Raw genomic sequence first — 14603 nt, 5'->3', positions numbered from 1 at the left:
AAAAACTTTTCAACAGCCCCCTAAGTGAAGTTTAATAAAGCAGGGCCCCTTTACATGTGCAGGTAAAGGCATAGTGGGATCTAAGGTCTGATCCACATAATTGTACCTCCTTTCATGCCATGCATGCATGGTAGGAGGCATGATTGTGGGATTAGATCCTATTGTGCCTTATTGCCAGAGTGGGGGGAACACTGATCCTGGGCATCCCCATCACCAGCAAAAAGCAAGCTATCATGGGAGAAGCCTCCTCAGTTGAGGGGTTTCCAGCTGTAAGGGTTCCCCACACCCCACCAACACAGAGGGATCATGTCTGCTGCAATGCCCCAGACCCAGGGATTTCATGCACTCATGAGGCAGTCATGCCCCATGGATGCTGGGCCCTGGCACCCAGCAACCAAAGCTACAGGACTCTGGGTCCCTATGCTGCCAGGACTCAGAGTAGGCAGCTGGTGGGTGGTAACTTAAATTTCAAATTTTTAGAATTTTAATGCATATTTAATGCTTATTGCTTATCATTCAATCTACCAAATATAAGTGTGGCTAACTAGTATGCAAGGAAGAAAAATCAGTCTGTCATGGCCTAGCAGGGGAGCACCTTTGTAACAAGGCAGTTCTCACATATTCCAATGATAAAGATGGGTTGGGTTTTTGTTTTTGTTTTTTTGGGGGGGGAGCAAAAAGTTTCTAATGAGTCCTAAGAAGAGAAGCAGCCCCATCTCCCATGTATTCAAAAGATAAGAGCATAGCTGCAGAGATTAACCTGTCCTGGTACAAAGAAGTCCCAAATAGGTATAATTGTACCACTCTACTTGGTGCTGCTTAGGCCTCAGCTGACATATTGTGTCCATGTCTGGGATCACATTTTGAGAAAGACAGCAAGAATCTAAAGGCAAATTATACCAATAATGGTATCACTGGTTAGAATGCAAGTTGTAGAGAAAAAATAAAATAAAATAAAATAAAAATGAAAAAACTAGCTATGTTTGGTTTTGAAAAAGGTGGTGAAGAGGGAAACATGATGGCAATCTCCAGATAGTTGAAAAGCTGTCAAAGGAGTAAAATAGTTCCTTTTGCCACAGGCAGTAGGACAAGGCACAATGGGTTTCTAACAGCAGGAAAGCAAATTTAAAGTTACAGGAAAAGCTTCTTAAGAACCATGGAACAAACTGCATAAGGAAGTTTTGAAATCTCCTTCATTGGAACTTTCAAGGAAGTATGTAGTCATTAGTCCAATTAAGGTTTAGGAACAATGTATCCTGTATCTGTGCAGAGGCTTGCACTAAAATATGAATTCTGTTCCAACCCTACATTTCTAAGGGACCTCAATGCCTTCACCACTGCAACCATCTGAGATTAGTCTATGACAGAGGCAGGCAATTATTTTGGGCGGAGGGTGCCTTACTGAATTTTGGCAAGTCATCAAGGGCCACATGACAGGCAGCCAGGGGCAGATAAATATAAATTTTCTAAATTTTTCAGGGGCCCCAAGGGCCGGCTAGAATGGCCTGGTGGGCCACATGCGGCCTGTGATCCGCATTTTGCGCATCCCCGGTCTGTGAACTAAAGGAAGGCCTAAATCTTAGAAAATCTGCATCTCAGTAGAACTAATAAAATCACTTAAAGTTCCTGGTTATTCATAGCAGAGTTGTTAAAGATCCATATACTGCCTTTCTACAGCAAAACACCTTCTATAATTCCATAAGCTAGTTGACACCTATACTCCCCATTAAGCAAAGCCATAACAAGCACTTTTGGCACCTGGGGCAGGGCTTGGGGGAGGGAGAAGGGAAACGAACCCCAGAATTAAGGTGCCTGTTTGGTGCCGTCTCTAAAACTGGTGCTGAGGACTAGTGCCCTGCTCTGGTACTTCTATATATGCTACTTCTAGCAGTACCAGAAGCATTAAGATTGTCTAGCACATCTCTGTATTGGTTATGCCACTCTACGTGTCACTGGACTACACAACTAGCTTCTGCACAAGGAAAAAGATGTGGTTCTACATTAACAGCATGGAGGTTCATATTTTGTAATTTTTAAAGCTCAAGTCACAATATCCTATGGAATTAGTTAAAAAGCTCTTTACCCCCCAAAAAAAGAACAAATGAAACTAATAGAAAAGCTGTGGGTATCAAGAGAATACAGACAAAAATAACATGAGCACCTTAACACAAGGATTTTAGTTTTAAATGGTTACATACACACAACCTTAAACTGTGAACAGTTCCTTTAAAACATTTAACTCTATCTTGGCCCTAAAAGTATCAGACTGAACAAGACTAGCAGTATAACACCTCTCAAATTTAACACCTTCATGCTGAATACATAACAAATGAGACATGTTGCATACAAAAGAAACTTTTACTAAGTATTTATCCATTAAATTGTGTTGCCTACTGATTACTGAAACAAAAGTAAGTGCAAGTGCAAACAGTAACATATTCATTCAATGATACTTTGTGTATGCCATAGATCAAGCAAGCATGACTGATTACAACTTAATAGGCATGGATATACATGTCAGCTTGTGTACTACAGTGCATTAGTTAGATAAATGGTATGACAAGAAGTAGATTCAAGCCTGATTGAATTACATTTTACCTAAACAAACATACCACTCTGTCTATCTACCTATATAGTAATATAAAAATATACATTTAACTTTAATTATACAAATATATTATATTTTACTATACATTTTTAACTTATATTATTCAGTTCAGTATACAGATACACGTCTTTTATTGGAAAAGCGTGCTTATCAAAATGCTTCTCTAAGCATAACCAGAGTTTTATATGAGGACCCCTAATGTCCTTCCTGGTTCCCGTTTTGTAATAAAAAAGTCAAAGTCCTGGGCACTGAGGCTGAAGAAACTTTAACTTTTGTCTTTTGACAGATACACAGCAGAATACCGTTCCAGTCTTTGAATTAGCAGTAAGAGGAATTTTGATGTTAATAGCGTGTGAAGTGTGCTGGGTCAGACACTCAAAACAGTATTATAAATGCTTAAATACATAGATTTGAAGGCCATAAGAGGCCTATTATGATAATCTGATTAGATCTCTTACATAGAAGCCCAATAATTTCACCCAGTAATTTCTACAATGAGCCTATGCCTTCTTGGAGCTACAGCATCAAATTCACAAAAATACTCTCTCTCTCAAGACTAAGCAAGAGTGACTTCATCCTGCCTCAGTGCAGAAAGGTGAGTAATCACTTGTCATTTTCACCACTAACCACAGAATTATACCTACTTGAACAGGGATCTTCCACCACCAGTAAAAAATAATTAGGAATATTGTGTTACTTCAGGTAAAAACAAATTGTTATATACTAGCAAGTGATAATTTTTCAGGTAGGGTCATGGCATATAGTAGAGAACACTTGGTGCTATTAGTAGCGAGGGTCACTTAGTTAGAATTTGATTACACAATTTATTACATTCTGTTTTCTGTTTGCATGCCATATGCTAGTACTTTATCAAGCATGGGAATTTTAGTATACCTAATGTTTCCATTTACTATTATTTGGAATCTTATGATGTAGGTGCATTGGGTTTGGGGTTATTGTTTGGATCTCAAAGCCTTTAAAAACAATACAGTCCTTAAACACAGTTCACAAGGGGATGACTCAGTCCTGAGGTCTCCTCCCAAATCCTGAGAAGATGCTGTAAGCTTTGTGCTGTTCCCTGAGCACCACAGTCCAATATTCCTTCTCTTCCTCATGTGAGCTCCCTCTCCTGGTCTCAAGGATGTTACCTCCAGCCTTGTAGCCCTGGGGTTTTTGCCAGACACTGAGAGAATCTTTGGCCCAGTATTGCAACCACTAGCCAAACAACCATTCAAAGCCCCCCTCTCTGCTTGACTCAAGCTCCCTTCCCTACCATCCCTTAGCTTCCTGTGGCCAGCTGCTAATCTGCGTTAGCTGCTCAGTCCTCCAGGGCAGCCTGCAATCAGGCTTTACTGTCCAAAGCTGGGCTGTAGTCCTTGTAGGCTCCTACAGCTGGGAGTGTGCAAGTTGTTGCAGGCTTCTACCAGTCAGCCTGCTACAACAGGTTATCAAATTTACTTATCCCTTCTCATATAGAAAGGACTCAAGATGCATTAAAAGCCTTGGCAGATTGAGCAGGCCCTATGATGTACTGTCATGAGTGAACCTGGGTTATTTAAGTTATCAGCAGTATTGAATACATCAGAACAAATTTGGAACAAAGTTTAAAGATATGGATTCAACATGTCCAATGTTTAAGGGATCAAGCACACAGTTCAAATGTGAACTGCCACAGAGCAGAGAAAGTGAGGCCAGGGAGAAAAGTGTCAGTTTCCAAAATTATTCAGAGATGCCCCAAGGCACTATAACAATTTTGTAATGTAGGACTGGCAAGGTGGTTTTTCATTTATTTAAAGGACAGTGTGGAGGGTCCCCCCCCCAACCACCCTGCTTTTTTTAAAAATATAAATAATCTGATAGTTGATTAAGGTAAGCAGATACCTCAGGTAATGCTCTGAGTACAATGTCCACAAACTGACAGAAAGGTAATTCCTTAAAGTAAATCAAGGGTGTAGGTTGTGGCCATATTGGTTTAAGGACATAGAAAGACAAGGTTTTTTAGGTAAATCTGATATTTTTTATTAGACCAACTCAAATAGTTGGACAAATTCTTCTTAGCAAGCTTTTTTGTGTTTAAATACCCTTCATGAGGCTGAGGAAGCATCTGCAGTTGGTGTGCATGCTTCCTGGATGGAATGAATAGTAAAGAAGCCAGAGGTTGGTACGCATGCAAGGAAGCCAGTCAGTGAAGATGGAAATTTGAGGAGTCAGCAGGTGAGAGAGAGTCTTGGGCGGGGGAAGAGGAATGAATGTAGCTGATAAATAGTGGAAAGGTACCTGGGGTCTCAGATATTAGGCAGGTTATGATGTGTCATAAATCCAAAGTCTATATTTAGTCCATGGTTTTTTGTATCCAGTAGGTTGATGGAGTGGAGATCATAGGTTTGCCTGTAAAAAGTGTTTTGTAAATTCCCTTTGAGGATCAGGACTGAGAGATTGGAGAGAGAGAGTGGTTTTCTTGTGAGAATTGTGCCCCCACAGGTAATTGGGTATTTTTGTCTTTGATAGATTGCTGGTGTGCATTCATTGTTTGTTCTCTCCTACGTATTTTCCATCAGGGTATTTAGTGCATTGGATGAGATGGATCTTACAGCAGTACCTCCAGCAATGTAACGACTCCCCAGGTACCCCTCCACTATTTACCAGCTACATTCATTCCTGCCCTCAACCTGTTCCTCACCCACCAATGCCTCAGTTTACATCTTCACTGACTGCCTGTCTTACATGCCTCTGGCTGCTTTACTATTCATTCAGTCCACACACCAGCTACACAGGCTTCTTCAGCCTGATGAAGGGTATTTATACCCGAAAGCTTGCTAAGAGGAATTTTTCCAACTATTTGAAATTGTCTAATAAAAGATATCAGATATACCCAAAGAACCTTGTCTACTTAAAGTAAATCACTCATTCATAATGATGTATATAAAAACTGACAACTAACTAAAGTAGATAAAGCAAATGAGGCTAAATTACATTTGCAAATTAACCAAAAGCCAAATTTAATAGAATTTATGTTACTCTATTGTACTGCAATATAGCCCAATACAATACACAAAGTTACACTTAGTAAAGAGCTTCATCATTATCTCTGGATAAGAATTAGATTAAAGCTTAAGGGAGACATTTTACAAAGTGCTGCTGCCACATACCAGGTTTCTGTACTAACAGTGGGTAATGTAAACAAAGACTATTAAGGGTAGAAGAATGAAACATTATGCATTTCTTTTTACATTTAAACAAAAGCTGCTGCCCAAGTCCTGTGGCACAGCTTAGGCATGAATCACAAAGTCTCCTTTAGACAGACTGAGCATGAGGGATACATGTGCACTTCTTCATGCATGTTGATGCCCCAAGCATTTATCAGCTTCCATCACCAAAAATGTGTGTCTCCAGGCACTTGATAATCACTTGGGGAAGACAGTTAAAACTTCCTAATACTTGAGAATACTTGTTTTTAAGAGACAACTGATCACTTCATGGATCAACGCATACAAATTCTCAGTGTAGGTACTGATTGAAAATTATACAAGTGTAAATGAGAAAAAACAAAGCAGCAGCAGTCCTAAATATAAGCTGCCTCTTCCCAAAAATTATAAGTCATCTAACCTCCTTACTGTTCTGAGAAACTGACCACTTCTGGCCACAAAACACCAGAAAAAACAGTCCTTCCCTCTGCCCACATGGCCAACTCTTTAGTCTAGCTCTTAGTATTTTCTCAGTTGTTTGCTATATATTGCTCTCTGACCTTGCCCCATATCACTGTTCCTCAGTCCATTCAAATCACAGCTGGTAAAATAGTATTACATATCCACCACACACCATTCTTCAGAATCATTTCCTGGCTTTTGAAATTGGGAAAGGAGAAAAAAAAGCAGCAAGGAAAAGAACACAAGTTGGCACCAGAAAGCTTCACTGCTGCAGTAAAAATACTAGAAGGAAAACAAGGTTTCCTGTAGTTCCGTATTAACTTGTTTTGATTGTAAGATCTCAGGCCTTCGTATAAATGTGTCATTTAGTACTTGATGAATGAGAGTGCAATACTATTTTCTACATTTATTCACAGCACTCATACACTTATCTGATCATGGATTTTTGCCTACTTTAGTTCCTGACTCAGTATTTCTGCTTTGCTCTCAGCAGCAGTCATTTTCTAGGTTCCTCTATTGCTCTTTGATTAGGTACTTTAGGTTGATATTGTATTTTATTCAGCTACACAATTACAAGATCTGGATAGTGAAATTTTATTCCAATACTGTGGGCTCACTTACTGCTTATAATTCATGACCACAGTTACCAAATATCATAGGCTTGAAATGAATCTCAATTTGATTTCAATCCCCTACCTACTTGGCCAAACATAGAATCATAGAAAATGAAGGTTGGAAGGGACCTCAGGAGGTCATTTAGTCTAACCCCCTGCTCAAACCAGGACCAGATCATCACCAAATGTGTCATCCCAGCAAAGGTTATGTCTAACCAGATTTTAAAAACCTCCAAGGATGCAGATCCTACCACCTTCTGGGTAACCTGTTCCAGTGCTTTATTACCCTCCTAGTGAGAAAGTTTTCCCTAATATTTAACCTAAACTTCCCTTGCTGCAACTTGAGACCATTGCTCCTTGTTCTGTCATCTAACACCTAGGTCCTTTTTTGCAGAGCTGCTGCTTAGCCAGTTGATCCTCAGCATGTACTGGTGCACGGGATTGTTCTGTCCTAAGTGCAGGATGTTGCACTTGTCTTTACTGAACCTCATGAGGTTTCTTTTGGTCCAATTCTCCAATTTGTCAAGGTCTCTCTGAACCCTACCCTACTCTCCAGCATATCCACTACTCTCCCCAGCTTTGTGTCATTGTTGAACTTGCTGACAGTGCATCCCAACTAGTCATCAAGGCTATGACTACTACCCTCAGAGCCTGATGATCCAGCCAGTTTTCCATCCATTTTCAGTCCATTCCTGTAACCCATACTTCCTTAGCCTGCTTGCAGGAATATTGTGAGAGACCTTATCAAAGCCTTGCTAAAGTCAAGGTATATCACATCCACTTCTCTCCCCACATTCACAGAGCCAGTCATCTCATCATAGAAGGCAATCAGGTTGGTCAGGTATGACTTTCCTTTGGTGGCTGTTCCTAATCACCTTCTCCTCTTCCAAGTGCTTAGAAATTGATTCCTTGAGGACCTGCTCCATGATTTTTCCAGGGACTGAGGTGAGGCTTACCAGTCTGTAGTTCCCTGGATCCTCCTTCTTCCTTTTCTTAAAGATGGGCACTATATTTTTTCCCAGTCATCCAGGACCTCTCCCAATTGCCATGACTTTTCAAAGATGACAGTCAGTGGCTTTGCAATCACATCAGCCAACTCCCTCAACACAACTGGGTGCATCCCATCCAGCCCCATGGACTTGTACACATCCACCTTTTCTAAATATTCCCTAACCCATTCTTCTGCCACTACTGGCTATATGATTAGGGCAGATTAAGGTAGTACTTGTTATTACAGGTACTACACTGTCATTGTGGTGCATTAATGAACCTGCAGATGTGCCCACTGTGCTATATACCTGCTTCTTGAGTACCAATAAATTATGTATTACATTATTTTTAACCTAGATTTAGTAAGCAGTAAATAGTGTGAAGTCACATAAGCAAGACACATGGAATACTGTTGAGTCCTGTCTACAAGTGTACATAAAGTATAGGAAAAAGTCTCTTACAGTAGTAAACAGGAATATTTGAGATAAATTGCATGCTAGACCCTACATGCCACAGCAATCAACACGACCTAAAATGCCAAATAAATAAAGTTCTCTGCTATGTTATAAATTAAGGATATATTCTCAAGCTACAAGTCTCTGTAGCCAAGAAAACTTAGACAAACAGCCTGCTACAGTGTGAAGTATGTTCATTGCTAATGTTACAGAAGTGATATACAATTATAGCTCAAGAAACAGTCAAAAGTTGATTGTTTGTCAGCTTTCTTTCAGTAGAAGTTTCCCCTCTAACTTGGTTGACTTTTGGCATGCTGGACATTACCTCTTTCAAATACCAGATTAAGAAATATGTTAAATAGAAAGCAATTAAGAATGTTTGATGGCTACCTAGAAACTGAGACTGCTGTGTTGAACTGGACTAGTGGTTTCTGTTGTTCAGCAGACAACCTCAGTAATAACCAATTCATACTTCAGAGGAGGACTTAAGACATTCCATAAGAGGCACTTACTGCCTTCCCAAAGGAAATATTTCCATTGAAGCCTATTCACTTGGAAAGAGTACTGCTCTTCTCAAGATCATGCTGAACACAGTTAAAAAGGAAAATGGGTACATCAGGTGAAACAGTCATAAGCATGACGTTTCTTTAAAAGCTCAAAGCATCACTGCATTGTGACAGCAATACAACTGATGGGTCCTAAACTGAGGCCTCTTGAAACCTCAGTCTAATAACCATGCCATCTTAAACTAAGAACTTCCACATGAGGAAATCAGTTCTGCACAGGTCCAAATTTTCAAAGCAGTCTAGATTATACTTTTCAGGACAAGGGGATAAAAAAAATCTTGTACACATGCACAGAAATGCTAACTTGTAGTTTTTTATTATAACAAAAGGTAAGCCAAGAAGCTGCAGTACCAAACCAAAGGATAAACTTTTTGGAATGCTGACAAACGCTGTTATGAGGAACGCAAAATGAATGTGAAATGATATACAATGATTTTTTTTTTTTTTTTTTACCACTTGAGATATCTGAAAATAGAGCAGTACTGAGTAATACTGTAACAATTGTTCTGCAAACACTCAGGCCATCATTTGCTCAGCAGTAGGTCACATGGTTGATCTGTGGACTTTACAAGCTGTTTTACTGAGACAAGAGATGTTTGCCAGGACACCAGGGAACATCACCTTTTGTAATAGAAACTGGAGGAAATTCCATTTTAAAACTCTAACTTGGATCAAAGCTCTGCATCAGCTTTCTTCCATACCACACACTGACACACAAGCATACCTTCTCCAGTGTCTTGTGTGAGTTGCTTAAAGCAGGCTGGCTTAAGTTGGTGGCAGGTGCTCAAACATCTCCAACTTCAGGTTTTCTCCTCAGAAAAAGCAATGTGGGATGGGCAGGGGCAGGGGTAGGGTGTAAAAACTAAGAGGAGGTCAGAACTTTCCACTTCAGTCAGGTAAAAGCAGTGTGTTAATAGCAGACAGATCAGATGCAATATTGCATTCAAGTTCTAAAAATCTTAGCTCGATTTGCCTTGAGCACCACTCCAGCTACTTACATACAGCAATTTCACTTTTGAACTTTGAAATTGGGTAGGCAGGGCTAACTGTTTAATTTATTTATTTTACTTGCATGCAGCCTGATGGAGGCCAGCCCACTCCATTTTGGTGGCATTTGTTTTAAAAAGGATTTAAGTGAGACTCCCATTTATAAGTAGTAGACCCATGACTCTTTCCTCCACTCTGGTCGCAAAACACACATACTTACAAGAACACACAAGAAAATAGAAGCAGGATTAAGCTTGTGGATTGTGGTTTAAATTCATGCTTAGGACAGCAAGTGCAACCTCCTCTGCTTTCCCCCCACAAACTTTGAAACAGAGGTACTCAAAAAAAGAAAAGGTGCACCAGAACTAACTTGACAATTGTAAAGGGAAGCAGAACTAAGAACCGACTAGAAACAATAAGGATTAAACCTCACTGTTACATTCCTAAATAAATGGGCAAGCAGTTGATGCTTTCACCAACAAGGCATATTTGAGTATTTTTAAAAGTATATAAGTCAATTCTATAGTCTAACAGGCATCACCAAACACACACAACCTGCAGACCCTTATAATTAAACCAAAGGGTTTTTTTTTTAATCCAAAAACAAAAAACATTGAATATTTTTTTCTTTTCTTCACAAACTAATTTTCCCCCCAGTTTTCCTTTTGGGTAGTGAACCAAAGAAACCAGCATTTGTTTACACAGGTCTAGTACTGATTGACCATTGTGTGGGGGATGAAGCAAGTTCTTCAGGAAGGCTGCTAAAGACTTGTTAGTCTGACCTCAATAGCAAGCAAGGCTTTCAAGAGATGTTGAAGGAAGAAACTGAATAAGGAGATGGAGGTAACAGAAAATTGGATAAAATGTTATGCACAGCAAAGGAGACTATGTAAGACAAACCTAATAGCTGTCTTGCATAACCCAAAAGCTTTTGTCTTCTTCATAACAAAGGAAGAATAGTAGATCTCATCTATCTAGGCATCAGTTCTAAGTGACAGAGGATTACTACAAATACGATAAAAGGAACTCTATGGGGTAGGTAAATGGCTAAACAGGAAACAACTGGTTGTGGTGTTAACAGGTGAGCTATTGGCCTGGAGGAAAGTTACTAGCAGAGGTCCTCCGGGATGAATCTGGGAACTGATCATGCTTAATATTTCCATTATTGGTCTTGTAAAAGAAGTATGCGCGTGGAATCCTGAAATTTTCTGATGATACGGAAATTAGGAGGGATCAAGATTTACATACAGAAAGCTGGATGACCATAAAAATTGGTATCCTAGTTATGGGATAAAATTCAATAGTACAAAATGAAGTTGGGAACTAAAAAAATTAAGTTCTTCTACAAGCTAGGCACTTATCAATTGAAAACAGAAGCCAAGAACCTAGGCACCCTAGTGTATCACATAATTATGACAAGCCGATAGTTTGATGCATGTGTAAAAAGGCAAAGATGATCCTTGAATTTATCAAGAGCAATATTGATGCCATTGCACAAGGCCCTGATAAGACAAGGGGTGAATGCAAGTATTACATTTCTGTCAGTGGAAATCCTAAGTGTACAAGCCTTCAAACAGTTCCTACCAGGGCAAAAGTGGTAAGTCCAGTAAGAAAAAACAACACCTATCACTTTCAGTGAAGTATAGGTGGCCTCCAGTAAAGTTTCTCCTGGAGAAACCAACACTTATCTCTTCATTAAAAGAGAAGTGTACATTTCAGAGATGCTAGGGTCAGAAGGGACATCAACAGATCATTGAGTCTGACCCCCCACCTAGGCAGGAAAGAGTGCTGGGGTCAGATGACCCTAGCCAGCTTTCTTGGATACCCCTGTGTAAGGGCAGTTAGGACACACAAGGCCTTGAACTTACAAGCTTTTGGGCAAAGACTCAGCACACAAGCCCCTATGCCAGAGAGGAAGTAACTCATACTCTTATCTCTCTACTGTAAGGGCCATGCATTAGAATCCCGGCATCCCAGCATTCATTCCTCTGTCTTCCCCTCCACTCCCCAGGAGGCTGTCAGACTCAGTTAGACTGCTGCTCCATCCAAGCACAGAGCTAGCCCCTCCCCCTGTCAGCCTTGAAGCCAGTGTTGCCAAGTATACAATAATCGTCATATTTGTACAATAATTTCAACTCTCAAACAATTTATGATCAATAATTGTAAAATTTCAAAACGTATGATAATTTTGAGGCAGCTAATTGATGCAGCATATGCAAAAACCAAGTCACTCTTAGGGAGTCTTAACTGACTTTTGGATTTCACCACTTTCTTATGACTGCTTGGCTCATAATAAAAGAAATGCTTCAATTTTGATGACCCCTTTCTCACTTACTCATTGGCAACTTACAGAGAGCAATATAAAATAAATAAGAGTTATTTGCATATGCATACTTATTTGTATATTTTTAGTGTATGATCATTTTTCAGCAATTACAATAATTTTGAGCTTCCAAAATGATAATTTCATATTTAAAATCTGGTGATGCTGCATGGAGCTGGAAAAGCTCAGTCCATCTCCACAGTCCTGGGACTGTACAGCTATTAATTTCTACCTCCGAGCACACATGAGAAAGCAACCTATCAGCACCTGACCTGAGCCGACCCTCCAGCACCAGCACCCTCAACTCACCAGCATCTGCCCTAGACACTGACTGATCTGCTCTCATCCCCATCGTTCCTGGAGCCTTCAGACCCTTCCACCATGGACCCAAACCCTACATGAAAGGCTGATTTAGGCCCAAGGAGAGGAAGTCTTACAGCTCTGTGTATGTCCAGAGCTGGGTCTATGTAGTTTGGGGCTGGCAAGTGGGGTTTAGCTGATCCAGGTACCATCATGGACCCAAAGTATCTAGACCCCAGTCCCTCATACCCAGATCAGGCAGCACCCAACCAACCCTGACCAGACTCACCCGACCCAAACTGAAACAGTGTCTGTCAACTGGTGCCAGATGGGTAGGGGTAAGAGTAAGGATCCACTGTGGACTGCTGGAGGGAAAAATCAACAGGCTTGAAAAGACAGCAGACCTGCTCTGGTTCTACCATCTGAAAGCATGCAGCTGGGAGAGAGGAAAAGTGGGTGTCATGTGGATGGGGTCATGGTGTCTGCCTCAAGAAATATTTCCACAACCAAAATGAATCCACTTTCAACAACACTTCAACCTTTGACAATATAGAGAAAAAGATCAACCACAAAAAAACCCCCAAAACCACCAGATTAGACACTTCACAGTAGCTTAAATTCAAACCTTTACTGCTATATTGACTGCTTCAGGGAAAGAATGAACAATGAAATATTCAACACCACATGCCACCATGACAATCTCTCCCTCCCAAAGAGAAGGGTATAGAATCCCTAAGATCCAACCACCATATAGTAATAAAACCAGTGGATAAAGGAGGAGCTATAGTTATCTTTAACCATGAAGACTACATAAAATAAGCCAACAGACAACTCTGACACCACTTACTACAAAAAAAGTAGAGGATGATCCTATTCCCCTTTTCACTTTGAAACTCAAAACTACTATCAGATCATTTCCATCAGCAACACTCTCCTAGCCAGCATGGGCATTACGTTACTAGCTTATATACAAACATCCCACACAAGGATGGCATCCAAGCCTGCCTTACATAAGAGCAAGATTAAGACTCAGAGTACAGAACCAAATATATTACTGAATGTATACACTTCATCCTTACACACAACAACTTCATTTTCAATAACCAACACTTCCTCCAGACCACAGGCACAACTATGAGCATCAAAATGGCCCCACAGTATGCCAACCTTTTCATAAGCTACCTGGAAGAAAAAATTACTCAAGGACTAAACCATCAAACCTTTGCTATACTTATTGATGACATCATCATTTGGACAGAGAACTTGCTTGTTGAATTTGTGATGGAAATCAATCAGACATTGCATCACCCTTCCATCAGATTACCTCTTGAATACTCCAACATCAACATTTCCTGTTTAGACATGATGGCCGCTATGCAGAATGGTAAAAAACAGACCACCATATACAAGAAACCCATGGACCAACAAACATATCTGCACAGAACCAGCAATCACCCTAAACACACCAAGAAAGCTGTAATATATAGCCAAGCCCTTCAATATCACTAAATTTGCACTGAGAACACCCGTTATCATCACCTCACAAATCTCAAAAGGGCTTTCACTAAACTAGGACACTCCAGAAAGATAGACTGTACTTTTGAAAAAGCTACCCAGATACCATGTGAAGAATTACTGCAGTACATAAAAAAAAAACAACCCATGAAATCGCACACCACTGGTTATCACCTGTCATCCTTCTCTGGAACCTATCCAGAAAATTGTCAAACATCTGAAACCCATACTAGAAGAAGACCCAAATCTTAAAGAGATTTTCCCAGAACCACCCAACCTAGCCTTCAAACAAGCACTGAAGGTCAGTAACCTCATCAACCTTATCACCAGAAGCAAATTTCCTACAGCTCAAAGTGCACTGAAAGGATCCAGACCAGGCCATGACAAGAAATGTAAAAGCTGTCAACACATCTCCACCACCCCCACAATTCCTACATCCCACAACAGAACCACCAGCATTTCTGGATCTTACACCTGTACCTCTAGGCATGTAATATATCTCATCCAGTGCAGCAAATGCTCTGATGGAAAAATATGTAAGAGAAACCAAACAACAACTGTGCACCAAAGATGAACTAACACAAAGAACACTCAGTTT

Source organism: Gavialis gangeticus, unplaced genomic scaffold, assembly GCF_001723915.1.
Source record: "Gavialis gangeticus isolate Ggan-Ray unplaced genomic scaffold, GavGan_comp1, whole genome shotgun sequence".
NCBI classification, from domain to species: Eukaryota; Metazoa; Chordata; order Crocodylia; family Gavialidae; genus Gavialis; species Gavialis gangeticus.
This window is presented reverse-complemented; position numbering follows the sequence as displayed.